This window comes from Crinia signifera, chromosome 19, assembly GCF_055691185.1.
Source record: "Crinia signifera chromosome 19, ASM5569118v1, whole genome shotgun sequence".
Taxonomy (NCBI): domain Eukaryota; kingdom Metazoa; phylum Chordata; class Amphibia; order Anura; family Myobatrachidae; genus Crinia; species Crinia signifera.
The window spans coordinates 42,254,001-42,279,239 of record NC_139226.1 but is presented as its reverse complement, the minus strand read 5'-3'; the positions used below and the strand labels follow the sequence as shown (position 1 = coordinate 42,279,239).

Sequence of the window (25,239 nt, the reverse complement as noted above, 5' to 3'; positions counted from 1 at the left end):
AATGTGATAGTGATATGGTCACCATTGCCAGCAACGGGGATTCAGTAGCAGGCAGTGCCTCACTTGTAATAAGCATTGATATTAAATGGGGCCTTAAGTGTTAACTTAAAGTTATTTAGAATCAGAGTCCTTCAGTGCTTCAGTATACACAGTATGAGGCTTATAAATTCCGCTGATCAACAATTATAATTTTTCTAAGTGATTTAATAACCCTTATATAAACAGCTGATTTTTATCAAGTAAAGGTTACACGGTACATATTGGCTGCAATACTCCAGCGATAGACGGAACCTGACAGACGTCTTATTAGGTAACTTGTCATAATTCCCAGTGACAATCCTTTTCCAAATAATTAGATGATACACTATTTGAGAAACAAATGTGGTCTGACAATTAAGATTAGAGGTGTCTGCGCTGATGAAGACACCGAGCACTTTAATTTATTCTTTCTATTAATTAAAAAGACTCATACCAATCGGCAGAACAGGAGCTGCCCGAAACCAAAATTAGTGGCTAATAAAGCACATGGTATATCAGCTAGAACCAGACTGGGAACTTAAAGTGACCCTGGAATTTTTTTTCTTCCTGTGACCGACATAAGAACCCCAGATGCTGATTGCATCCCAGATGATGATATACAATATAGAGAGAATACTAATTAGTGTTCATTCTATCACCCGCAATCAAAACCCATGCAGTTCCTCTTCCCTGCCTGGGGTGTCGCTGCCTGCTGTAGTTCTTCTAGCACAGTGTGGTCTGTATATTAATCAGCACTGATATGCAAACCAGACCTGTGCTAGAAACACCACAGCAGACAGCGACACCCCAGGCAGGGAAAAGGAACTGCGTGGGTTTTCAAAGATAACGGGGGCTAGAATGAACACTACTAATGATTGCCATTTAATGCAGAAAACATCCTTGAAGCCACTATACAATACAGAGAGCTTCCATACAATACAGATAGCACCCAAGTCACCACTATACAATACAGAGAGATTTTAAAGTAATCACCAAATCATATCAAGAGCATATTAGGTGAACAATACAGGATAATAAATACAGACAATAGAGAGCCTCCCAAGAACTGTCTTATAATACTGATAGCATTCTGGTGACTGATATAAAATACCAAGAGCTTCTTAGTCCTGGCAATACAGATTATCCAGTTACTGATATACAATTCAGATACCATATATTGATTGCACCATACAACACAGGCAGCATCACTGTAAGCGTCATACAATGCAGAGATGTGCTTTTCAGTGCGGTACAATGCATAGAGCATCCAACCGGTCACCACAACACAGAGAACATCATATTGACAGTGATAAAATACAGAGAGCATTCTAGGGAAAACTATAAAATACAGAGCATTCCAGTGTCCGCCAAACAATACAAAGAGCACCCTGGTGAGCATAACAGAGCATACACTGCATACAATACAGAGAGCATCCCAGTGACAAAGATTTAGAACAGAGTGGAGCTCAATTGACAGCAAACAATACAGAAAGCAACCCAGTATATAATTCAGAGTGCACACAAGCAAGTCTATATAATACATTGAATATATAAACAAGGTAGTACTGTATATCAGTGAGACTTGGTTATAGTTGTGTATACACTGAGATTGGTCTTGGTGCCTGATTCAGACATACCTAGCAAACAGGTCAGCACCACCCTGTCAAATATATTACATATATATTACATATTCTGTGCAAAGTACCGCATAAATATGTAGGTGCTTAATAAATAAAGGTTATCAGACAGTAAAATAAAAATAAATAATTAAAATCCATTTTCCCAAATGTAGATGTATGATTGGATTAAGAACATGATTAGCATCTGGGCGATAAAAGTTAATCCCGGGGCCTGCAATTGTGTTTTCTTATTGTTTATGTATTCTTACTTCACCCACTGAATCCGCAAAGCACAAAATAATAAAAAATGTACCGGAATGTATCTTTAAATATTCATAAGTGCACAAATCAAGAGAGATTGTATCATTGTAATTAAAGCTGGATTAATTAAAACATGATGAAATTAAGATCTAATAGCAGAGTTTAGTAACACAAAGAATTAGCTTATAATAAATAAAGTTCCCCCTTTAGTATTCCCTTAAATGATATATAGAATGCACATATTGAGAAAATATGTATCTCATATAATAATTAAAACTATATGAAATATGCATACAGTACATGCAAAGGTGGTGTAGGAAGGGATTGGATAAATGCCCTTCTGCTACAGTACTGAAGAAAACAAATGATGTTTGTTACTTTATGCAGTACCAGAGCTGGGAAATGAGGAACTATCTGTACCCAAAACAGCTGGGAATGTTCTGAATCTCATATAACACAACAGTCACTGTAACCACAACATAAGGTCTGTAATTTGCTACTGGTATTCTAAAGGTGAAGCAATTTTGGATATCAGATACAAGACTAAGGGCAGTATTCAATGAGAAAAGTTCTCTGTGTTTTGTGGAGAACTTGTGCTTTGTTCGCCTTGGACGGAGCATTTTGCTCTCCAAAAGCGAGCAACCCTATTCAATGTGAAATGTTCTCCGTCTTTCTAAGTGACTTTCTCCGTGTCTCTCCGTGTAGCAATTCTCCATCTTTTGATGGAGAGCTGCAATGTGAACTTTTAAACTAAAAGGTTTTTTTAAGAAATTTTGGTGTCAAAAAATCAGTTTTTTTTTCTGTGAAGGGGCATGTTATTTTTATTCATGTGCTTATAGCACATGAATATATATTTAATTTAAAAAAAATATATATTTTTTTTAATTATTTTTTTTTTTTTTTTTTTACACAGTGCAGCCAGCAGGGGGCCGGAGCGCTTGAGCCGCTCATTAGATATTCATATATTCACTGCACCCGAACGTAACTATGCACAAACGGGTGCAGTGAATACTGGGTCCCCCGCTGGCTATAGGGGGGTGCAGCCTGGGTCCTGGAGAGCCCCCCTCCCCTCCACAGTCCTCTGGAGCAGCCAGGGAGACTTTAATCTCTCTGGCTGCTTCCGGCTCCCTGAAAGCTCCCTGCTCCCTGCAGGGGTTAAGACTCTCCGCGAGTGGCGGAGAGCATCAGCCACATTGAATAGAGGGAGCAGGAGTGGCAGAGAGCCCTCCGGAACACGGAGAGTGCATGGAGAGCGAAATAAAACGCTCTCCATGCACAGAGAACTTTTTCATTGAATACTGCCCTAATAAGCAGAGCCAGATACCAAAACTAATAGGACTAATGTGCAAAGCCATACCAGATACCAAGACTAATAGGACTAATGTGCAAAGCCATACCAGATACCAAGACTAATAGGACTAATGTGCAAAGCCATACCAGATACCAAGACTCATAGGACTAATGTGCAGAGCCATACCAGATACCAAGACTAATAGGACTAATGTGCAGAGCCATACCAGATACCAAGACTAATAGGACTAATGTGCAAAGCCATACCAGATACCAAGACTAACAAGACTAATGTGCAGAGTCATACCAGATACCAAAACTAATAGGACTAATGTGCAAAGCCATACCAGATACCAAGACTAACAAGACTAATGTGCAGAGCCATACCAGATACCAAGACTAATAGGACTAATTTGCAGAGCCATACCAGATACCAAGACTAATAGGACTAATATGCAAAGCCATACCAGATACCAAGACTAACAAGACTAATGTGCAGAGCCATACCAGATACCAAGACTAATAAGACTAATGTTCAGAGCCATACCAGATACCAAGACTAATAGGACTAATGGGACTGATGTGCAGAGCCATACCAGATAACAAGACTAATAAGAGTAATGTGCAGAGCCATACCAGATACCAAGACTAATAAGACTAATGTGCAGAGCCATAAGATCCCAAGACTAAAAAGACTAGCTTGGTATCATGTATGGCTCTATACATGATACCAAGACTAATAACACTAATAACCAGAGCCATACCAGATACCAAGATAATATAACGAGGAATACCAGAAACCAAGCCTACTAAGAGCCGTAACATGTCACAGTACTAATAATAAGACTAATATGCAGACTCATACTTGATGCCAAGTAGATATGATCAAAATTTTTAAAACCATTCTGAGCAATATTTTCATTACTTCTTATTTGGAAATTTGCATATTTTTTAAGTGGAATTTGTAATTGTTGCACATAGAATTCCCACTATACTTATTATTTTACCTGAAAACTCAGCCCTACTCCAACTTTACCACAGAGCACCATTGTCATCCAGTTCTATTTATAAACCATAGACCAGTGGTTCCCAAACTGAGTTCAGTAGCATAAAATAAGAAAAACATTGCTTGTGGTTTCCAATCCTAAAACATGAGGAGAAGTATGTCCTTCACCATAACGGAACCTAGGGTTGACATATAAACGCAATTAACTTCAATTTATCTCACTTTTGGCCTAGGGATGTCATGAATCAAATATTCTAGGGTGTTGTGTGATTGAAAAAAGATTGTGAACTACTGCTATAGACCATGGGCCTGATTCAGAAAAGCAAACATTTTCTCAAATGGGTAAAACCATGCTGCACTGCAGGTGGGGCAGATGTAACATGTGCAGAGAGCGATTCTGGCTCATGGTCGATTTTGACTATCCAATTTTGACTATAAGATTTTGGCTAACTGCGCTTTAGATGCACTTTAGATTTAGAATAACTTGCTACTTTGCCCTAGGCCAAATACATTCACACAGTCTATGCTATAAATACTAAATGGGGGCGTGCATTGGCATGGCATTGAATGCGGCAAAATACTGTATGATTCTGACTAACTTTCTGGTCGATTTCGATTTATAGTCCAAATTGATAGCCAGAATCGCACCGTGTACACAGCGTTAGATTTGGGTGAGTGTTCAAACTGAAATCTAAATTGTAGGGTAAAAGAAAGCAGTCAGGGGTAGATTTATTAAGCTTGTGAAGTGATAAACTGTCTGGTTTTTATCACCGGCCAATCAGTTCCTACCTGTCATTTTTCAAACCAAGCGTGTAACTACACAGGTAGGAGCTGATTGGCCGGTGATAAAAACCAGACAGTTTATCACTTCACCGAGCTTAATAAATCTGCTCCTCAGTATTTACCCTGCACAGAAACACAATAACTCACCCAAATGTAACTCTCTGCACATGTTACATCTGCCCCACCTGCAGTGCAGTAAGGTTTTGCCCATTTGAGAAAGATTTTGCAGATTCAACTCTGAATAAGGTATGGTATATAGTCTGAATTTGGTGAATGTTTGGTCAAATTATTACCATGACTTAAATACACACCAATATTTATTTAAATCTTAATGATGCACATTAGGAGCTGTTAGCAATTGTTTCAATAAATTGATACAGCAAATGTATTAAAAAGCAGCTGTTTACGAGAGAATAAACTCAAAATCATCATAATATGCAATAAATAGGCTAAATAGATATAAATTCAACTGTCCCATAAATAGTTAACAATGTGAACCGTAATAGCATAAAAAGTGTTTAACATTTAATTTAGTATAAACACATACAGTATAAGAGAAAAGGGAGTTCCCAAGATAACCAGAAACAATATAACAAAATTCATAAATATACAAAGTAACCTGAGCGCAGCTGATACTCCGGTTCGGGTTTTTACTGTTGCAGTGGTGACAGGCAATCTGTTCATAGCAGGGAATCCAGCACTGGTTTTGTGCTCACAGTCTGTGATGTCTAAGTGGGGCGTGGCAGCACCTGCTATATAAACCTTCCTCTCAGGCTAGGCAGGTGCTGCAGAATCCTAGTCAGATAGCTAGTCAGCCTTGTCCTGTGCCTAGTTAGATTCTAGCAATTGTATTGTATGTTGATTACAGTAATATAGGTCTTGGAGTTTGCGTCTTTACGCCTTGATCCAGACCTAGCCGTAATCAGGAGTTGTGACTGTAACAGCTGGGTCCCTGTACCACCTTGTAGATCCAGCTAGCTTACTGTTACACTCCCTTATTTCCTGTGTTACCGCTCTCACTGTGCAGCACTCACTGGTGTCAGCTTGGTGGCAGCTAGCTGAACTTGTGTGCTGCAGGTGAGCTCAGGTCCTGATATCTTACCCTTTCCCTCAGTGCAGAGCCCAGAGGCGGAACTACCATTGGTGCAGCAGGTGCATTGCCCCAGGGCCCCTGAGGACTAAGGGGCCTGCTGCTGACGCCAACTGCTGTGTGGCATATTGGAGAAGAAAAGGAAGGCCCAAAAATGTAGTTTTGCACCTGGGCCAACCACTCATAAGTTCCGACACTGGCAGAGCCCACGGGTGTCAGCTTGGTGGCAGCTAGCTGAACCCGTGTACTGCAAGCGAGGGGTATGGGTTTAGGATATTTTCCTATGGTCTTCTTCATCTCTGACCTAGGAATCTATAGGCCTCCCTCTGTAGTACCCTGTTGGGACTGAGGTTGCCTATAGCAACAAGTACATTCACGTGTCGAAGCATTACACCGAGCTCCACTATAGGTATCTCTCCTGTTACCAGAGAGATACCTATTCTCTGATACTGGGAGACGCTCTATCCCTTGGGCTCTCATACTTCCAGCCCCTACCTGCGCCTGTGAGTTCCCCCAGTATCCTCTCTGTGTATTATGTGTATGCTCCCAGTCTGTTTTAGTGTTAGTACTTGTTCACTACTGATGTTTGCACTGTTCCTATGTCTCTGTGAGTCTGCCTAGTTTGTGCATTCAGACTGCCAAGCGGCATAACAAACCAGTGGAGTAACTACTAATTCTAATTTTTCTCCCCCCAGCCACAAATTGAGGCAGCGCCCCCCCCCCCCCCCCCCGTACCCTCCATACCCTCCGCGGCCGGTACCTCCTAGCGCTGGCACTTCTGGCAGGTCCCCGGCTCTGGTTGCTAATAAAAAGTGACTCGGAAAATGGCTGCCGTGTGTCACTTTCTGTTAGCAGCCGGCAGGACAGAAGCGCCAGCGGCAGGAGGTAACAGCAGGCGGGGTGCGCATCGCTGGCAGCCGGGAAGCCAGACAGCCAGTGTGGGGAGCATGTTTAAAAGTAGGAGACGTCTCACCTACCCGGCGGCCGGCAGCAGCAGGGGGAGCGGCCTGGCCACACTGACAGCTAGCCGGAAAACCCGGCACAGGAGTAGCCAGCCGGCGGGCGGACACCAGCAGGTAACTATAGCCCCGCAGACCCCCCGGCGCCCACACCTTCTTAGCGCCTTCCCACCACCGCGGGGGCTGCGGGACTATAGTTACGCCACTGTAACAAACATGACCTGATTCAGAATTGTGCACAATTTGGATTTTGTACACAGTGATATTTGAATGCCCCTATGCATTCCAAATGCCCTAGGCAGCTGCCCAACATGCATATTCCTAGTGCCGGCTCTGGTAATAGGTAATGTCCAATGACCTCCGGCATAGAAATCAGAGTCTTTGTGGATACCATAGAGTAAGGACACCCCCATAAGTGCACAACCTCCCAATCTGCAATGGAAAAAAAAGTCATCTGAATTTTGAAACTCATTTATGGGCATTATGGTAGCTAATCTACATCCGTCCATGCACACTCCATTCATCAGGGCTGGATTAAGGGCCTAATGGGCCTGGAGCTGAAAAATGTTGAAGGGCCAAATACAGATGGAGCCTTCTTCAACTAGCCTTCTCTTGTGAGCCACAGCTCACCACGGTGTATTATCTATTGTTCTCAGCTGCAATACAATACATAGAACAATACAGCAGGGGATTTGCAGAGGATTCAATCCAACAGCTCTGGCTTATACTATTAAAGGGATAGATGAGGATGGCTCTGTCTGTATGAGAAGTGGAGGAGATGAGGCCAATGCCATGTAGGCATGTTGGACCTATAAACTTTATGCCCCAGTGTCTACCTAAATATATAAAAGTACAAACATTACATAAATGTGTAAAAATAGAAATACAATATTAATAATTCTAATTTATAGCCAACTATGGGGCAGCTGGAGCCTGTCTGGTGATAACCCTGCTGTCATGATTTTGGGCCTACTTTATGTGGAGACCTGGAGCTTCAGTTCCATCCATCCCATTGTTAACCACTGAGAGCTAGAAGACACCATATTTGTAAAACTAAATACATGATGTTTTGCCACTAAGCAGGAATTAAAAAATTAGAACCATATGGTCTCATTGTGTATTATTCTCAACTCGTTCTTCACATATTTACCACAGTAACATTACCAATAACTGACCATCTGAGAATGTGGCCAAATACATGAGATGTAGTCAGAGGCGGCTCTTACCTCTGCGGAGGAGGGGGGCTGCTGCAATGCACCCCCACCTCTGCCACCATGCGCCCCCCTCCACTGCCGCTGTCACCATGCTCCTGGTCCCGATACCGCCACTGCTACCGCCGATCCCATTCCAGGCTGGCACTGCCAGTCCCCGCTGTGGGGCCGGCGCATGGGCTTTTATGGGCTTCTGCTGAGCAGCCCATATAGAGGCATTCCGAAGAAAGGGAACACCTCCCAATGGGACTGCCTTGGGTGAGTGGCAGGTCGGACTTCCAATAGGAAGTCACTGCCAGTCACAGTGAAGAAAGAGCAGTCTCACAGGCTGCATCTAGCTTCACTTAGGCAGAGGACAGTGGCAGATTTTACCTGGAGGGGCTGCAGCCCTGCAGCCCATAGGTAAAAACCACCACTGGATGTAGTCATTTAGCAAATATGTATTTCATGCAACAAACATACAGGTATTGATAATAGCTATGTATTTATGGTTATACTTTATGCAAGAAGGTTTCAGATTAAGCACTTGTTTCTTATGACCTGTTGTCTAAGACAATCTAAAACAAAAGTGTCTGAATATCACATAGAATAGGAGATTTGCAGAAGAATTACGTTCTTATATTGACTATGAACAACAATTTGTACAATGAATCTTGTTTTAGCCAATTAGGGTGGAAATCACTGTTTGGATCAGAACTGATCAGATGTCCATCAGGTCTGTTTAAAAATCCATTAGACCAACATCCATGATCTACTATACCACTCATTAAGCTACCACAGTAAGTGGGCACAATGACTAGTTGTATCTATTAAATTTAGTCTCCCACTCAGGAAGCTTCTGTTCTCTAATGGAAGACTACTTTTCTGTATTCACTATAGCAATTAGGACCAAACATTTTTAGCTGTTACCCTAAATGGCACCTACTGTGATGCAAAGTGTCTCAAATAGATGCCATTGTTCTGGGATCACAAGTACCAGTGTGTCATTGTTCTGGGAACCATAGTGCCTATGTGCCATTGTTTTTAGAACCCAAATTGCCAATGTGCCAGTGTCATGGGATCACAGCAATGTGTCATGGGAGTGATATGACCTGCCGCCAGTGATCAACCAACCATCATCACATTGACATGAGAATGTCTACACGACTGAACTGTTGGCCAATTGCATGTTGATAGTGACTGACGTTTATTCTGATTACATGGGTGATATGGTGACATGACAAACTGTTGACAACCAGTCCCTGGTTTTCTAAAGGCTCCTTAACTTGTCCCTCTGGTAACGGTGGCTCCAACGTCGTCTTCTCCTTTGTCCTGGGGGCCATGTGGCAGTCACTTAGAGCGTGGTTGTCCAATACTGCAGCTCTCCAGTGTTTTTTATTCATATTCATAATCCTTAACCCTCCCCCTAGTGCTACCCCCCCCCCCCTACACACACACAACCTAACCTCAACAGGGGGGGCATGTTGCAACATGGAAGGGGATGCAGCATAGATATCAGCGGCCTAAGTGCCATTGTTCTGTAAACTCAAATCCCAGTGTGTTATATTGCAGCTGACCCAAATGCCAGTTTGCTATGGTACCGAAAACCCAAATGTTACATGTAATGTTGCTCTGTGATTCCAGAAGAGACAGTTATAAAAAATCAAATTCTAACAGTTTAGGGAACTTTAGATTCTGACCCAACAAAATAGTTCTTGAGAACTACGTCAAAACGTTTTAATTCTTTTTTTTATTAAATTTGTCCAGATCGCATTTCCCATTATAAGTAGGAGAAATGCAATCTGGTGGTTTAAATATGCAGATTAAATGATTTGGAGCAGATTTTCATGAAAACTGCTACAAAAGCCCTGTAATGCATTCAGGTGATGCTAAAATTAAGCAAAAAAAATGTGTGAAAACACCTTATTTTACATTATTTAAGTAAAAGTTATTTTTAAAAAAATAGGCCCCTAAGATACAGTAGTTGTGTTATGTGAATTAGTGACCCATGATATGCAGTCTGCTCTTTGGGGGAAAACAGTATGACGAAGGTAAATTATTGTTTTCTTCATTCTTAATTAATGAAGTGAATCTGAATGCTTCCTATCTGCACAGCTTCGTCATTTTATAAATATACTTAGAAAGAATTTCTCCATGCATTTGCACTTTCTATATTTATCCGCATTGTGGTCCCTTACTAAAAGCTCTACATTCAGTTTATAAGCTTGCTGCAAGGAATTTGCAGCTTGTTAAATTCTTGATATTATCCTCTTATTGATAAAAGCTCATTTTAGTGATGAGCAGAGATAACCCAACGATGCACATCAGCGTAGCCACCAAGGTATTTTCCTATGACATAATGGCCTGTATTCTGATACGTGTCAGTAAATGTCCGATAGCTATTTCCCAAACTGGAAACACAGTAGCAAGGCCGTAAAATGGAATTATAGCCCTTTTCCACTGACCTACAAATCCCAGGTTTTACTTTTTGCACGTGAACGCGTACCAACCTGGGGAATTTGTCAGTGTAAATGGTGACAAGGTAAAAATCCCGGGTCTAGTGACCCAGGGTTCTTACCCAGGAAACAAGCAGGGTGTTTAGTGGGTAAACCTGGGTAATGCATGTCGTTCGCCAACCCCCCCCCCCCCAGCTGGTGCCACCTGCCGCAGACCCCCCTGCCGTTGACACCTGATATTGACATCCCTTTTTGCAAATCCGCCCACCGCTAACCCCCCGTCACTGACCCCCAACAATGACATTCCGCCGCTGACCTCCTGCCGATGCCCCCCTCCCCTGCTGCCCCGCTTTCCTGGGTTTCCTGACCCTTCTAGTCCTTTCTCAAAGAGCCAAGTATCAGGGAAAACCATGAGTAGTGAGTTGGTGTGAATGGGTTGTCTGACCTGTGTCCATGCCCCTTAATGTTACCTGGGATTTTCCTAAGGCTGGTTGCAGTAATAAATGGGATTCCTGGGTTACTCTACCTGGCTTATGACCAATGAAACTCATGTGCTTGCTGATGTTGGCCAGAATGACCCACTGGGGAACAGGGGTAAATCCTGGTGGGCCCTTATTTGAGATATGATTAAAAGCTATATTTTAATAGGATTCAATTTCTTTCTTTAGTGCGCCAGCAAAAAAAGACAATCTTTTTTTCTTCTTCCTTTGGAACAGCGGTGATCATACCGGAAGGATTGGAATGGTCACTCTACAACGGGAATCCCTATAGTGTGGTGTCATTCTGGAACCAACATCGGGCTGGTCAGCCCAAGGCTGAGGTCTCAATGAGGAGGGTCCATAAAAGCTATAAATGTATAGAATACATTTATTATATAATAGTGGGCTAGGGGATTATTATTATATTGGGATCACTAAGATAGCATTATATAGGCTCCCACAGAACAGGAATGAGGGATAGAACCTCATCGCTTTATTTAATGGGCGCTGCCTGCTCCACCTCTCCACAGTCTGCAAGATGATATATTTAAATGATCATGAAGTACAGAGCACTTGGTGAACACGGACTTGTTGATTCTGTGGTTAGCCATATCTATGTAACTGGATTTGTATCTTCCAGGTAGTTAAATGGCAGTGTATTGCTCCATCTTTGTACAAATAGTGCAGAGGCAGAGCTACCATCAGTGCAGCAGGCACAGTGCATCAGGGGCCCTAAGGACTTATACCCCTTTCACACCAGAAATGCAGAGACAAACCCGGGAATTAAATTCCAGGCGCTGCTCTAGAAACCTTTCACTGACCTCAAGAAGGGGTTCTGAATTCGCTCTACAAATTTACATGTCTACAGCTGAATAACCCCCTATTGTTTCATACACAGCTGTAGACATGTAGATTTGTAGAGTGAATTCAGAACCCCTACTTGAGGTCAGTGAAAGGTTTCTAAGCAGCGCCTGCCTCCTGCAATTACAATCTTACAGTACTTGTCCCATGCACATCTGGAACAGAGTCTCCTTCCCCAATCAGGGACTTCAGGTGATCTGTCATGTCACACTTTGCAAAGGCATTGTTCCAGCATTAAATGAAACAAATCACTAATACAACAACTAATTGGCACAACCGTACTAACGTTTAGCTGCTTTCATCCCAAAATACAGACAAGGAGCCAATAGCGAAATAATTAAAACATCCACCTTAATTAGTAACCTTTAAAAAACTACAGAACTTTCTTAAAGAAACCTTACCCACTAGAAACAAAATTAAAATCAAATAAAGAAAATGCATTTAAAGAATGTGATGATCTCAGATGTTTTTTTTGAAAGCAGCAATTGCTTACATGGCAATTTAACCAATCCAATTTTGCCTTTTAAATGATTGGCGCTTTAAAAAAAAAAAAAACCTTTTGAAATCAGCCAGTGTCCTGGACACTATAACATAAGCCACCATAGGCCTGATTCAGAGACGGAGGCCAATGCGAAGAGATTAGCGTCTTTTAGGGGTCGCCTATCTGCGGCTTTATCCAAATGCCTCCCCTGGTGTACATTAATGCATCCAAGGACTTTGAGCTTCTGTAGATGCTGTAAAACAGCTGGCGACTCATCTTAGCCATCGTTCCTTAAATACCCTTCCACATGTGGACAGGAATGCAACAGTCTCTTCCACATGGAGGTAAATTTTAACTATAGTCTTGCGCTCAAACAGCGCAACTCTACCGGCAGCTGGTCAAAACCTATTGCAGAATTTAAAGAGTAAGTTTAAAAGCATTTGAGTATGGTAAAATATGTGTGGGATAATGGATAAAAATAGGTAAAATGTATTTTGCCATTTAAGAAATTAAAATGCTTGCACCTCTTTATGAGCAGTTTGGTTGGGGATCCGAGCAGTGTGAGTCTTCCGGCACTATTTTTGAAGAACCTAGGATGCCCTATCTATCCCTAAGCTTACCTAGGTCTTCTGGCCTTCTGTCTTCTCCACGTGGCGCTCGTTCCGGACCTCCGCACGCCGGCCGTTTGTGACCAGAAGTTTGGGTGCAACGACTTCCGGTTTCGGCGGTGTGTGAGGTATCAGCTTCCCCGGGCTTCCAACGCGTTTCGAGAGTGGAACTCTCTTTTTCAAGGATGCCTGATAGTGTTTCCTGTTTGGTATTTATTCTTTTTTTTTCTTTCTTTATTTCAACAACTTTATTTAAAAAACGGAAATGGTAGCATCTTTTGGTGGCAAGCACATGTGTGAGGTGACTTAAAGATATATACACGCTAAAATCAGTGAATGTGTATTTAGTCTAGAAATGCTGCTAATTCGATGTAAATTTCAGTCCCATTGGATGGAGAGTGTTCAACTCATATATCCATTTGGTTTCAATTTGTTTGAGGTTTTTTATATGATCTCCTCCTCTCTGGTTTATGGTGACTTGTTCAATTGCATTGATTTTCAGTTCTTCTGGATTTCTTCCATGTTTCTCTGCAAAATGATTGGATAGGCTGTGGGTTGGTAGTCCTTTTCTTATACCTATTGCAGCCAATGGGAGACAAGGCATCGCTAAGGCCAAGGCTGGATTAACAATGGAGCGGATGGAGCTGCAGCTCTGGGCCTTCCCATATAAATTGGCCCATGACAGCATGATGAACACCAGACAGATACCAGATGGCCACATGGTTGGCCATAAATCATATGTATTATAATTGCATTCTTATTTTATACATTTATGCAGTTTATGTAATATTCTATATTTAGGGAGACATTGGGGCTTATAGTGTATGGGTTCTACATACCTACATGGTATTGGCATCACCTCCTCCACCTCTCATAATAGGCTCTTGAACATTGTCAGCTCCAGGCCCATTAGGACCTTCATCCGGTCCTGGCTAAAGCTCATACCAATATCTTTGCTACATTGTTTTAAGCAACTGCAATGACTTCTCCAGCACATGGTAGATGAGTTTGAAGTTGGAACTAGGTCATATATTGCCCCCCATGGAAGACATAAGAAATAGTAAATAGTAAGTCATATTCAATCAGGTGGGGGTGGGGGGCAATTACATAAAAGGGAAAAAAACTGTCACCCTTGATCTGTAACATTTTTATTTGAAAAGACAATTTGTTCTCCTTTAAGTAACTGCAGCCCTGTGAGATCTAATGATGAGAAAATGCTACAGAGGCTGCAGACTGTTGTTAAATCACAGGCACAGCATGAGAAGAGAGAAATCAGTGTCGGCTTTATAATGTGCCCCAGTGTGAAAAGGTTAGCATACACCACCCACTGCCGCCTTTTGTACAATACATACAGTATACGAGCCCCACTGCCTGCATGGTCACTAGCTACAAATGGTTGGGATACAGACGTTCCTGGTGCATAATAAACTTTTATTCACTTGGGTAAGAATACTAAGGCCCTTATTCTGTTTCTTTCGCTCGCATGCAAATTCTCACCCTTGTGAGTGAACCAGATCCCCCTTGCGAATGGTGACATGCCGGCCCATTTGCAATGCGCGTACCTTCGCACTGGTTGCCAATGGATGTTTTACATAAACATCCATTCGCAGCCTGCGCGGTAACACCCACATCATTCTATGGTCGCCAACCATCGAATTATGTGGAACTTGCACGCAGATCTAAGGTTGCTCAGAGCACACATTCGGAGGGAAGTGGGCGGGCAGCTGACATCCGGTGATGTCAGCTGCCTGCCCCCCGCACCATCGGCCCACCCAGCGAACAGTCTGTTTGCCATGGAAGCACGCACCCAGCGCATGCACAGAAATGCGCAAAGTGAAAATATTGTAACACATGCAAATTGCAAAATGCATATTCTATATAGTAAATGCTTAGATTTCATATCATGCTATAAAGATGACTTATTTATTATTTCATAACACTGGACAAAGGGGCTGATTCTGAATTCGGCCCCAGCACCATTGGTCGGGGGTTTGCTGCATTTCTGCCCATGTGCAAATCCCGGCACCCAACGTCTTCGGCAAGTTACACACTGGACAGAAACAGAAACTTAACTGGACCATGGGAACGCCCCATTTTTGGGCATCCCTATGAAAATCGCTGGGTGTTTCCATGGCAACGAAGGAGGGCCGATGCCTGCTGGGGCTGGGTGGCTGTTGTCACAGGACATTAGCGCCTGCCCCTCCTTCAGCGATTTGTGGAGGAAATAAAAGTCAGTTTTCTGACCATCGAATGATAGTAAACACTTCCCTTTTGCATGGTACCGAGGGGATTTGGCGGTGGGGGTGTGTGTATCAGCGCTCCATAAGCAATGATTTTCGCTGCTTACTGAGCCAATGTGAATAACACCAAATATTATGTGTCGTGATTACGGCACCGGTCTTCCAGTCACTGGGATCTTGACTATCAGGATGCCGGTTACATCCTCATGGCATGACCATATCTGCAGAAGGACCTGGTATTGACAAGGGTTCATGGTGACAACTCCACAATCTTGGCCAAGCACACCAGCATCAGACAGATTACTTGGTGGCCCAGGTTTTAAAGGCCCGTCATGTTGTTATAGATGGGGTCTGGCTCTGGAATAAATCCTAGAAATTTACATCCATTGTACACAACACATATATTATATGTGTATTGTTATTGTCATTCAGTACACTGAAAATATACCATAAGGTTCTGAAAGAAAATTGTTAATGTGTTAGATGAAGAATCAGCTACAAAATGGCCCCCAATCGCTCATTTGCTCCGAAATCAACTTCATTGGCCCTCATTTCTATATTTTATGTCTCCTCTACATGGTAATAATTTCTAAACAAGAGAACAAAGAATGCTGGGTAATTATATGAGATTGCAATAAAAACATACAAAACATGTAGATGAAGCACAGTTGCCATCATTGAAATAGAGGGAATGCATTGACCCGTCACAATTCGAGCAGGTTCTATCCAGCAGAAAACATGGTCAACCCTCCCAAAACTGCCATATTCAGAGGTTTGCGACATGTGAAAATATGATATCCCCATAAAGTATGTACATCAGAGCTTGTTCCCAACAACCAACACCATCTATATAAGCCTTTGGGCTACTTTCTGCAGGATTTTAAAAAGAGATAGCTCATGGACAGGCCCCCCATCGCACAGAGCATTGGCTGAGTTGCCTTTGTTCTTAAACACTTCCACTTTCTAATAATGTCACTTACATTTGAACATGGAATATCCTGCAGGGATGAATTATCATGAACCCTCTTATTGCAAAGGTGGCCTCTTATCACAGTACCACGCAAAGGTAGCATCCTATCAGTACCACCCAAAGGTGGCATCCTTTCACAGTACCATGCAAAGGTGGCATCCTATCACAGTGCCACGACTGAGCTCTTCAGAACGACCCATTTGTATCACCTGTTGAAACGGGTCATACAACGGGCCTTTAGTCATATTATATGACAGCTGTTTCAACTGCTACCTGCAGTTTTCCTCAGAGGCTAAATCTAGCCTTATTCAGCACTGCGAAGGCCCTGGGGAGAAGGAGGCCGCTGCTGATGTCAATGGCCCTCCCTCCCAACTGCCAGGGAATGCTTGCGTTTTCTGGGACACTCACTTAAAGCTCCAGCGTTAGGCCGCCAAATGCCCAGCGCCTGTCAATCACCTTGCGAGTGGCCCGTGCAGCTAGCTTTCACATATTCCATTCATAAAGGGATCCTGTGCATGCACACAGCATACCATGCACATGTACAGCCTTTCCATAATCGTCAGCCCTGCATTCCGGGTGTGAATCGGGCCCTATTTCTGCATATATGTGGAACATGGATTATGTTGCCTTAAAGGAGTATCCCACTAATGACTTATGCTACATGTGAGTGTGGATCATCTGTATATACTGTATATATATATATATATATATATATATATATATTACCCCAATATTCTACTACGCACTAGGCAAGTTGTACAAGTAAATGAATAAAGCAATTAGAAATTGGCTGCCCAACCACATTGGCTGCCGTAAGAGTGATCGAATTTCAATGAAGCAAAGAAGAGTTCATCCGATATTTGTTTATTTGATGCTTCACAGATAAAATGGTTCCAATGCGTTTCGTCTTTAGAAAGACTTAGAAAGAGGCCCCAATTGCTCCTATTAGTCCCAGATGAACATATATCCAACTTATTCACTGGTAATTGTATTAGTTCTACAGTGATTGGCCAGATAGGCTTACCAAAAAAAGTATACGGTTTATTCATTATCTTATAGAATTCTGGTATCTAAATAGCTCATTTAGGAGAAATTTTAAATTAGGTCAAAAAGAAAAAGATTTTCATGACCTCCATGAGGATATTATGAAATTCTAGATCAGCAGGAAGATTGTAACGTTATTCCCCTGATGAAGTCTTTCTAAAGACGAAATGCGTTGAAACTTTCCATGTTGCCATTTTATCTGTGAAGAATCAAATAAACAAATATCAGATTAACTTTTCTTTGCTTTATTGAAATTGGATCACTCTTACGGACTGTGTGTTTAATATAGTAACCACACCACTAATATATATATATATATATATATATATATATATATATATATATATATATATATATACATACAGTATAGTGAAAAGGATCACATACATGAGGATGCAGATGAAGTTTTTGGTATTTATTTTGTAAAGCAGGTCACAGCATACCAGATAAATTCCCCATGCAAGTAAGTTACAGGCAGCAGCAGAAAGGTAATTACAGCATAGAACAGAGACTTGCAAATGCTACAGTTGTCCCTACCATAGCCCAAACCCCGGCCCATCGCTTTGGCAGCCAATATACCATCAAGAGCATTTACCCTTTGACCTGGAAACACTTACATCAGAAGATCACAGGTGCTTCTGATTACCCAACCTTGCTTCTGCTACTGCTCCAAAACCCGGTCTGGATCTTCCAGATTAATACTCTCATGTGGAGATTTGCTGTCTCTGCCACAATATACAGTATGTACCTGTATATGTATATATATGTATATATATATATATATATATATATATATACACACGCACACAGAATTATCATTATGTTATTATTACTATTATTATTTTTCCTCCACTAATTGAATGACTTTTGTTTGCCTGCACAATGCCAACTTCGTCTTTTTGAGTAAGGATGAGGCCGAGGCATGCAGCAGAGTGTGTCGCAATGAATCATGCCCTCTGCATTTCAAATGTTGTGACTGATTGAAAATTTAATGCAGTTATAACTATGGGAGACAGTAATATGTGCAACAGTCAGAAGAAGAAAAGCATATGTAATACTGCAAGATATGAGCCAGCATATGTGTTCTCCAAAATATATAGAAATTTAATTATTTTGAAATCGGTGCCCAGTAATCCTTTTAAATCAAATAACCTAAAATGGTTTTGAAGTTAAATTTACCATGCAAACTAGGGCACATAAATTATTCTGACTTTAGAAACTTAACTAAAACATGTATATTAGACTCAAGGCACACTCTGGCGTTATTATAACAAAGTTGTGACCTGGTTAGGAGTGAACAACACAATTGAGGAACCATAGGCCTGATTCTGAGGTGGTTGGACTGCAGCTGTGGTGCGTCCAACAACGGAAGACGTGCATAACGTACACAACATCAGCAACATGTGAAGCTGCTATGCCAGGATCTGAATTAGGCCATTGCCAGGCTGGACTGGCCCGGCGGAAACCCCCAGGAGGCTCCACTGCCTGAGGGCCCTCCCCCTCCTCCTGGGATCAGGTTCCAGGCTGTGTATTTGAATTATACATATATGATACATTATACTGCACAGGACTATGTTGAATTGCTGTTATTAATATCCAAGCCTCTGTGGTGGCAGGTCGCACCCCCTCTGTAGGCTGTCCACACCTATAAGCATGGGCCCCTATCACTGCATTCTGCCCATGGGTCCCTTATGCCCCAGTCCAACACGGCTCATTCACATCCTATTTTCAAAACATAAGTGCTCCAGCTATTAATGTATGAGAGGGTTCTAAGGAAAGTGGGGATTTTATGGCCCTTTTAGTTTCCCATAGGTGGAAGAGAACACCCCAGCAGGATTAGCTTGGTGATTTTTCCTTCCTCATTTGTCTAACCCCCCCTCCAGGTTCCTACCTACCAGGACCTCCTCGGCATGAGCACAGGTTGGCTGATGGATGATCATGCTATAGGGATTGCGCCACTTTCAGTGGATTCCGATTCTTATATTACAGGTTGAGTATCCCATATCCGTTATCCGAATTATTCCGAAAACCCTACATTCCAGAAAGTGAACAAAAAATATTTTTTTTTTTGCTAAAAGCACTACTGGGGACATGATATGTGACTGGCATTACTGGGGACATCTGTAACAGCACTACTGAGGGAATGATATGTAACCGGCACTATATATGTACAAGACAATAATTGCTTGGCATTTAAATTCAGTGCCTGAGATTGTACACAAACTTTGTTTCATGTTTTGAAACCTTGTTTTATGCACAAATAAAATATATATTTGTGTTTATGTCATGTGTTTGATGTGTTTGTACAACATAAATGCAGGATACCTCAAGATACATCATTGAAATATTAAAATATTCTGAAATACGGAATAATCTGTTATCCAAAATTCTCCTGGTCCCGAGCATTTTAGATAAGGGATACTCAACCTGTATTTTGTTTTGTATTGTTTTAGTTTTCACTCGAACTTGCCAATAGAAATCTTTAACGTATCAGAATGTAGATTGTTATATGTTATTTATATGTATATTTCTAATAAGATAAATATAGACTACACTGTCGGTAGTCTATATTGCACTGGGCACTCAATGGTCTCAGCACATATTTTCTTGCATGAATGCCCTGATATCCAGGCTCAATACGATGAGTACGTACTGTATAAGAACCACACAATGTTTGGAGTACAGTTTTATTAAGAGTCCTTATAAGGCCAATCAGGGTAGCCTGTACTATCTACAGTATAAATGGTATCTATAGATCTATCTTTCTATCTATCTACAGAATGTGGGATTAGTAGCTAATATCATAAACCCAATAACCATCTCGGTTGTAGAGCCGTTTTATAACTAATGTTTACATTCATGTGACGGGGATTCTTTATTTATATGGCATGTGTCTTTGAAATAAATTTACCATGCAAAACCTTTTTTTGGCATCCTGATGAGTCCAGAACTTTTATTCAATACACTGTGCTGACGATGAAATATATATCGCCGTGATAATCCTTCAGTTTATTAATACAATCCTTGGCGTTGTCGACTGTTCTAAGGGAGTGTTTAATTAAAAAAGTGGTTGATATATTGCACCCAAATAAAGTTTTCACTATGAAACAAATATTTATATAAGATGGAATAATTGTAGTATAAACGTGTAATATAATCAATACTTCCTATCATCTAAGTCCTTTTCTTCAAACACTTTTAACCCATTGAGTGCCAAGTGAATTTGTCAAAAAAAAAAAAAAAAGGATATTACAGTATTAACACTATCTTCCACGATAGGAGTTAGATGAGTACTTATTTATTTATTTATTAATAGTTTCTTATATAGCGCACACATATTCTGCAGCGCTTTACAGAGGACATTTGAACATCACATCAGTCCCTGCCCCAGTGGAGCTTACAATCTATATTCCTTGCCCTAAATACACGCAAACACAGACATTCTAGGGTTAATTTTGTTGGGAGCCAATTAACCTACCAGTATATTTTTGGATTGTGGAAGGAAACCGGAATACCCGGAGGAAACCCACACAAGTACGGGGAGAATATACAATCTCCACACAGTTAGGGCCATGGTGGGAATGAAACACATGACCTCAGTGCTGTGAGGCAGTAATGCTAACCAGTACACTCTCAGTACTTTATTCAATGTAGTTGCTAGTGAATAGTCGTACAGTTATCTGTGTATTTCTCCCTTCTCTGTATTAAACACGATAAACACACCAAACAGCATTTTTCATCATACACAGAATAAAAATACTGTATCCACTCAACAAGCACATTAAAACCTTCTTAATTACTGATACTGCTGTGTCTTCTACTGCGGTAAGTGGTTAATGACTACAAATGTTTTACAGAGAGTTGAAACTAAAACATAGAATAGCACAATTAAAATAGAATAAAAAGTAAATTCATTTATAAAGCAAGAATATAACAAGTCAACAAGGACTCTCTAGACAAAAGCCATGCAATATAAAACAGCAAATTACACACCGACTGAAACAAAACACATCTGTCCAAATTTTCCTGGAATAATAATTCCTCAGTGTGTTCATTCATTATTCCGGAACCCTAAACATCATTACTCATTCAGATTAACCTTGCTGAATGACAATATACATTAGATATACCATTTGCGCCCAATGACATACATACGAAAATGAAGCATAAATTATTCTTTAAAATGACATTCAATATCATTTTGCTGGCAGGATAATAGAAATAAATGACCGGCATTTTTAACAGCAACCATTTAATGGTTATGCTTAAAGAGTAAAGCATTAAACATTATACTTGAAAAGAGTAAACATCATTAACGGAGGGCATACGGAAGCCCATAGTATCGTATTTGTCACTCTAGACCACAGGTTCTCAAAGTCGGTCTTCCGCACCCCCACACAGTGCATGTTTTGCACGTCTCCTAACAGAATCAAGTGAAATAATAATTATCTCCACCTGTAGATCTTTTAAAATGTGTCATTCAGTAACGAGTGCACCTGAAAAACGTGAACAGTACGGGGTCCTGAGGACCGAGTTTGAAAGCCACTGCTCTAGACGACAGGGTAAAGTGAGCCATCTAAGTAGCCAAAATAGTCTTCGTATAGATATAAATGAGACAAGAGACTATCAAGAGTGGGTAGGATTATGTCACGGTACAAGTTGCAGGGATAGCCAGACTACATGAAAACATGCTCAATCCTACAGGTGATATCAGCTACACTATGCCTATTGTAAAACATTCCAAGCAGAGGCAGGAAGCCCAGCTGTGGTCGCCTGCAGTGATTTGGGCTAGAGTGCAAGCCTAGTCTGGCTACAGTAACTAGCATGTCAGCACCACGGACAGCAATCCGCTATGACAGCAATCAGTTCAGCACAAAGGCTAGTAAAAAAAAGCAGCAGCAATATAAACACAGTATACAGTGCGTGAAAGGCATTAGCATTAGGATACTCTTAGAACTCTGACTGTACTTTATTGTCAGAATATTAGCAGATGGTAAAAAAGACTGCAACCACTGCACCAAAACATCAAATGCTCAAACTGAGTGTAGAGAATACACAGTAGTATAGATCCCAGCAGTTTCTAATAATATAAGCACATAACCAGACATAAAAATATTTGCAGTGCAATGTGATGCAGATAACCGTGGCCCCTATGTAATGTTTTGTCTAATTTATTGATATTTATATTGCATGGTCATTTATATATTGTTTTCTTATACCGTGCTACATAAATCAACAATTGCCAATTGCATTTGACATGATATACTAAGCGTATTGCATTATAAGATGAATAAATAACTAAAGCCAATGATCAGGAGCCTAAAAAGCCTATTAGCTATGCCCTCTGTAGTAAATAGACAATACAGCCACATACATGTTATGTCCAGACAGCAATTAGCAAGTCAATAGTGGTATAACCTTACAACCTTACCTCCTCTGTAGGGAAAATTAAAACCATATACGACCCCCCCCCCCCCCCCCCTATAGATTTTGTACCATGTGTTATTGTGCAGTATCAGGAGAACGAGGTCTAAAATATCTCTGCATCGTGTCTATTCCAGCATTATACTAGGGCAACAGGCGCTTAAAATTTAGGTCACATCATTACATATGACTTCATACACAGACATGTCCTCTTGCAGCATTGGATCATTAAATGGGGGATATACTGTACTGTAGGTGGTGTCCTAATCAGCATGGGTAGGATGCAGCCCTGAATTACCCCTCGGTATGAACAATACAATAATAAACAGCTTGCTGCCAGTGATATGGTAATTCCCACTGACCTGCCAAGCATAACCTCTGTGCTGCTGTACCGCTCTCAGTGCAAGTAAGGATTATTCCTCGCCTAGGTCTCCCAGACACTGGGGAGGAAAAAAAAAATAAAAAAGGCAGCCTGCCCCTGCACCTGAAAGGCAGCTTGGAGTGTGTGTGCTCAGTGCTGGAGAGAGGATTTGCAGATTGCATGGATACACAGCTGCTGTGCCAGCCCCTGGTACACATGTATTGTCTATGGGCTCCTGCTTTGATTTACATCCTAATTGAATTAGACCACTGTTGGCACAGCATGCAATTGCTGGTCTATTGTTATCACAACAAATGCAATGGAGAAAAAAATAAATGAAAAAAAATAAATACATTCTTACTTAGATAGTAAGCTTGTTGGGCTATTGGGCATGGCTGTGCCAGCATCTATAATTACAGTGTCTCTACTTAAACCCCCACAGGCATCTTCCCCAGAAAGGGGTAGGGGTGGGGGGTGGGAGCTTGGTGTCCTACCTCTACTAAGAACTGGATACCCAGTGCATTGGCTATAGGCAGACATAAACATAACATGACATCAGACATTCCCAGTGTTTGCGGTAGATTCTTACCTGCCTGAGCTTGCATTCTTTCAATGAGGCAGGACTCTAGCAGATCTGGGTGAAGGGAAAAAAAATCATTCATCCCCTTCCTGTTACAATTCGCCGAGTCACAGCCCTTCCAGCCTCAGTGTCCCTCCCTCTTTGTCATACTCTAGTTGTGGATCCAGACGAGCTTTTGGGTCACAAGCCTCTGGATCTTATTCCTGGATGGATGTGTTAGCTCCCAGTCTTGGCTTTGCAAAGCCTGTGTAAATCTCTCTCTCTCCTTCTCTCTCTCTCCCTCTCTCTCCTTCTCTCTCTCTCTCTCCTCGCTTCCCTGCCTCTCATTACTACTGCATGCTGAGAGGGAGCGAAGCCTGTCCTGGAATTCACTTACTCTTCTGTATGCTATACAGCAGATAGATGGCAGCCAGGATCCTTCTGAAACTGACTGTCAGGAATGGGAAAATACTCAGACATAATCCAGGAGGCAATAGCACCTGCTTAGCTGCACTGTTCAATTTATCTGAAAATAACCTATTAGCACTTGTATGGGCTGCGGGGAGAATGGAGGAACGTGCTGAGTGTGACCACTGTTGTTACAAGGAAAAACCTCTTTGTATATTAAAATGTCTAAAATCTTTGGAAGGTTCTGTGGATGTAACACAAGTGCTGTACTGTGCTACATTGTGCTCCAAGATGCAGTCAGAATACATGTGGGATGAACTATGAAAATAAACCAAGGAGTTACAATATTCAAATTCAAAATTAATTGCCATTGCTTGATATCAGGTTGATGTGAGCGAGGGAGAAGATGTAGGCATCTGTGCCTCTGTCCATCTACGCCACCTGAGCCTCTGTCCATCTATGCGCACCTGTGCCTCTGTCCATCTATGCGCACCTGTGCCTCTGTCCATCTACACGCACCTGAGCCTCTGTCCATCTATGCGCACCTGTGCCTCTGTCCATCTATGCGCACCTGTGCCTCTGTCCATCTATGTGCACCTGAGCCTCTGTTCATCTAAGCGCATCTGTGCCTCTGTCCATCTATGGTGTATCTGTGCCTCTGTCCATCTAAACGCACCTGTGCCTCTGTCCATCTACACGCACCTGTGCCTCTGTCCATCTACACGCACCTGTGCCTCTGTCCATCTATGCGCACCTGTGCCTCTGTCCATCTACGCGCACCTGTGCCTCTGTCCATCTACGCGCACCTGTGCCTCTGTCCATCTACGCGCACCTGTGCCTCTGTCCATCTACGCGCACCTGTGCCTCTGTCCATCTACACACACCTGTGCCTCTGTCCATCTACACGCATCTGTGCCTCTGTCCATCTATGCGCACCTGTGCCTCTGTCCATCTACACGCACCTGTGCCTCTGTCCATCTATGCCTCTGTCCATCTACGCGCACCTGTGCCTCTGTCCATCTACACGCACCTGTGCCTCTGTCCATCTACACGCACCTGTGCCTCTGTCCATCTATGCGCACCTGTGCCTCTGTCCATCTACGCGCACCTGTGCCTCTGTCCATCTACGCGC

General features: G+C 41.9%; 1 protein-coding gene across 2 annotated transcripts in view; it reads right to left on the bottom strand.

Annotated features, from left to right (window-relative positions):
• Nucleotides 1–24,016, bottom strand: part of SYT3 (synaptotagmin 3) — a 216,628-nt gene extending 192,612 nt beyond the window's left edge. Inside the window, exon 1 of one of the 2 annotated variants that reach the window (XM_083162445.1) lies at nt 23,730–24,016. The gene's annotated coding sequence lies outside the window, so the exon portion shown is untranslated. Of the gene's footprint in view, nt 1–23,141; nt 23,296–23,729 lie in introns of those variants that run through there. The other variant, XM_083162446.1, reaches the window with a different exon arrangement.
• Nucleotides 24,017–25,239: the final 1,223 nt, after the last annotated feature.